The sequence below is a fragment of the Pyxicephalus adspersus genome, chromosome 3 (assembly GCF_032062135.1).
Source record: "Pyxicephalus adspersus chromosome 3, UCB_Pads_2.0, whole genome shotgun sequence".
NCBI classification, from domain to species: domain Eukaryota; kingdom Metazoa; phylum Chordata; class Amphibia; order Anura; family Pyxicephalidae; genus Pyxicephalus; species Pyxicephalus adspersus.
The window spans coordinates 17714152-17718828 of NC_092860.1; the positions used below are offsets into that span (position 1 = coordinate 17714152).

The following is a 4677-nucleotide window of genomic DNA, read 5'->3' on the forward strand; positions in this document are numbered from 1 at the left end:
TTATTCCTAAAGTAATAATTACTCCTGTAGCCAGAACTCTCTATCGCTCCTAGTATGTGGGTGGGCCATCAATGTACTCACGTCTTTTATTAACCTGTCCCTAATTAGGATCTCGGTGGTCCTCATTGCTTGCGGAAATTTTGAGCCCTGCAATTCCATTTAGTCCTATTAAAAGTTTGTCATGTGATGAGGGATTTAAAGTAGGAACATACTTTGCACATTTGTCTTGGTGAGGTATGAAGCGTCACCTGTATTTAAGATTGTATGCAAGTGAAACCTCTTTCAGTTTTCTTTGCTGGGCAGAGAGGCAAAGGTTCTTTATCACGAACATGCTGTAAATAGGCCTCTCCATGTGTGTCATGCTAAGTATAATTTGAATAAACTTTCATCAACATTCACCATCAATAGACTAGGTGTTGCTGGGTGTTGCACAAAACAAGACATACAATAAAAAAACCCCAGTCTTTATATGTTAATAGATTGGAGCATCAAAATCTTACCTTGGCCATGACAACAATGGCCTGCTTCAGTTGTCTATTAGATCAAAGAAAACATTAGATGCAAATAAGACAGATTAGTAACTTCAGTAAATGTGTAATGGTGGAGGATGGAAAATCAAAAGAAAGGAATGTAAGAACAATGGGACAGGTAAATTGTTTTACAAAAAAAAATAATCCAATCCAAATTTATAAAAACAAATACATGTATATAATAGTGTAGTGTAAATGTACCATGATTTCTTTATTTGCATAAGGAAAATTTAATTCAAGTATGAAAAAACAACTTTTTTGAGGGGGATTTTGGGGGTTGGAAAGAATTAAAACCAGAACTGGGAAGTCGGTACATAAAACCTCTGAATCCAGCTCAGTTTATGATACCTCTGACTCCTTTATTTTTAATATACTTATGATGTATTTTCTATATTATTTAAAATAACCCAATATACTGTATAAGGCATTTTATCAGTGCCAACAAGAGTGAGTGATTAAAGTTTATTGCCTCGATCAGCAATTTTACAGTTATATGAAGGCAATTTCTATGTTGTGCAGGGTGAACTTTTTTTATTACTATTAGAAACTTTTTTTCAAGTTGCCAAAATTTTAGGCATGGCTGTACAATACATAGAGGCTACAGATGACAAACCTACTTACCTACAAGTGCAAACAATGACAACGGAGGTGAAGAGGACCCTGCCTAATAGAATTTACTGTACAGTTGAAAGCTACATAAGCACAATACATGATGGATGATTGAGACAAGCATGGCCGTTTATTTGAAGTGCCACAACATTATTGATGAACAACTAAGTGGGAAAGATGGCTGTTCTTTCCAATGGGAGGAGTACAGCAGGATGGTACTTACTCTTCCTCCCTCTCCACTACTTCATACAACAGTACAGCACTGTGTGTACAGAACTCGTTTGTTCTCCTGTCACTGAAATGATTATTTAAGATTGTTTCCAATAACAGTAATCTGATGCTTGTACAGGGTTTAGGCTGCATACACATATGCAAATACATGTCGTTGGGAAGGATCTTTCCTGATCCATTCTATCGACAAAAGACTGCACGATGCATGAACGAGCGATGTACATAGAGAACCATTCTGCTCTATGAAAAGGTGAGAATGACGGAGCAGCACCCCGCTGCGCTCTCTCCCCTTTACTTTCCATCCATAAATGATGAGTGTTGTGCACACGCCAGATTCTCATCCGAAATCAGCCCTGAGGCGATTATCGAACGACAATCATCTGACGTGTGTACGTAGCCCTAGGAATAGAGCTTTTATATGGTGCTCACTGCGGCAGGTTGCTGAAGTCACAATTACATTATCTGATATCAGCCTGACTGGTCCCCTGCATCTTTGGTATGACCCAAACTTTGTTAAAGTATTTGGTATGACCCAACCTGTGAACCAATCAAAGATCTACTGGCTAGGAAGTGGAATCACTACCCATTCTGCTACCCAAACTGGTGACTTCCAGCATGATCCAAGCTACTATTGAGAACCCTAACTTGTTAAAGTCTGGGTATAACACATAGCTTTATCTATGTTATTGTGGCTTTTTTTAAATAAAGAAGTTGGAGACTTTCCTTAACCTTAAGGATTAAACAGAAAAAAAATGATTGTATTTATTATTTTATCAAGAAGCTATAAACTAATGGTATATAAAAAATCTATAAGAATATAAAGAACAAATTTTAGATAAACAGTCTAAAGTATATCAATTCATATCACAGTTCAAAGAGCAGAAACCAAAAATGCGTTTTGTAATTTATAATCCATATACAAATTATGTAAGAATGTCAGACTGCATAACAGCTCTGCTGGACTCCACATTAGTAATACAACTACTCACTGGGCTTTACTCCTATGGCAGAGAAATACTTTCAGGCTATGATCTTTGAAATAGGAAATTGTACAACATTGTTTCATTTTTATTACAGTATGAATTTATTAGGAAATTTGTAGGAACATTTTTGCCGACTCCAGGTACCCAATAATTGTTTTCCGATTCCACAAACCTAGTTAAAATCCCTGGCAAGTGTCTTCATGCTGTCTGTTTCCTGTTGGGGAAATTTTCCTTTACTTCATGTCCTGAAGACATAACAAGATGTAAAGGGAAAATACCCACTTAGTTGTAATTGGATGTCCCCAATGGAAAATTTGCCTTTGCTTCTTTTGTGCTTACAATTGTATTATTTTGGATGCTCCATCACCAGAATAAATGGAGGGAGTACTCCTAACAAGTACAGGCCCCTAAAAAAAATTGATAAGACTCCCACACTTTCTAAATAAAACTCTAGATATGTTTTTTCTTTTATATCATTCTTTATTTCTGAAGAATGGAATGGAAAAAAGATTAATATGCATTTTCCAGGTTGGCCCAACAGTGGGACGAAGCTTGAGCTCGGTCTTCACAAGGGGTTCTATCCAGACAGGTCAGAGATCCCAAGGCCTTAGGCTACATACACATGTCAGATGATTCTCGTCCGATAATTGGCTCAAGGCTGATATCAGACAAGAATCTGGTGTGTGTACAGCGCTCGTTGTCTGTGCTGGTGGATCCATTGACGAGGAACGATCATAATGAAAGTGAAGGGAAAAGAGCGCAGCGGGGTGCCTTCCCTCTCTATAGAGGAGTTCATTCATGTATTGTTTAGTCTTTTGTCATGGGAAAGGATCATGAAAGCTCTTTTCCAAAGGAAATTATTGCACCCAGACTTAGAAAGAAATAGAAAAAATTGCAGTGGATATGATCCCATCTACCATCCCAAAGAAAATTAAATTTAATAGAATGGACCATACTTTAGATATGTTTTAACTGCTATGCAACTATTGTAGCAATTCCCAAAGTAATTATTATTTTTTATTATATATGCCATGCCCATATTTAAATGCCCATTATTAGTGACGAATAGAGGTTGCAGGAAATGTTTCTTAAAAGTAGCCAGGGTGCACACATGACTAAATTCAGCCCCGCTTCGTAAAGAAGAAATAGTGAAGTAAATGTTGTAAAATAAGGGAATAAATGCTCGATTAGTCTAGCATTGGGGGAAGGAGCGGGAAAATGATGGAGGGGGCTGTGCAGCATAGGAAGTGAGAGTGAGAATGGAGGTGAGTTGTATCCTGGGAGTTGTAAACTTCTCTTGGCCTCGCTGGTTTCCATTAGCCTGTTGGCTGAGCATCAGAGCCTGTGTCACGGGACGTGGAGTTGTGCTATGCATGCAGGTGTGCAGACCTCTATATATTCGGAGCTGGAGGCGGGTGTTGCTGCTTTGACCATACCTGTGCTATATGGCCCTGTGATGAGAGAGCTGGCTGTACCAATGGACTATTGGCGGGAGGGCAGCCAGCGCCACAACATCCTGACTATAAATCTCTATGAATGATTTCATTTACATAAGCCTATACCTACACTCACTTTCTGTGGTTTTTCTGCACACTGCTGCAAGAAGGGGGAACTAAGGGGGCTATGTGGCTTGGAGGAGGGTGGGGGGCTTCTACTCCCGCTCTGTATTTTATATTTTAACGTTTTTCAGCTGTCTGTGACAGTTACAAGAATGCACTGGCAAAGAAGGAAATGCGGGTGGGGGGAATGGGGGTGAGTGATGCACAGTATGGAGGGGTAAAGAGATGGGGAGAATAGGGGGGAGCGATGAGGGGCTCTGGTTTATGTTTTTCGGTTAATTTGAGACTCTGGGGAATGAAAATGTGAAGCTATCAAGAGATCGCATCTGCGCAGGGGGAGCACAAATTCCTGTGTGTGTTCTGTGAAGATGGAGAAAAGTAGGGGGGAGAGACAGCAGAGAGAGTGAGAATGAAAGGAGGTGAAAGAAAGGAAATTATGTGGAGTGGAGGGGATTAAGAAATGAGATGGGGAGAGAAGCTATAATGACTAAAAAGTATGTGGTGATGGGATAGGAGTGATGGAGGGTGGACAGATACAGTAGCAAAAAACAAGACAAAGAAGGTGTGTGTTTTCTACATATATTGTGAATGGTGTATGTGTGAGAGACATGGGACATATGGCAATGCAGATGGTTTGCAAGTAACACATCTGCATCAGCGCCCAAGGCAAGATGAAGCATAGGAAAGCGGTCACTGTACCTGTGATAATGGCAGGAAGAAACATTGGAAAGCTGTCACTGTTACCTGTGATAATGGCAGGAAGAA

General features: G+C 39.6%; 1 long non-coding RNA gene across 1 annotated transcript in view; it reads right to left on the minus strand.

Moving 5' to 3' along the window:
• LOC140327659 (uncharacterized) overlaps positions 1-4677 on the minus strand; it is a 26529-nt gene that overhangs the window by 9317 nt on the left and 12535 nt on the right. Inside the window, exon 3 of the long non-coding RNA XR_011920066.1 lies at positions 501-534. This is a non-coding gene — a long non-coding RNA (uncharacterized lncRNA). The remainder of the gene's footprint in view (positions 1-500; positions 535-4677) is intronic.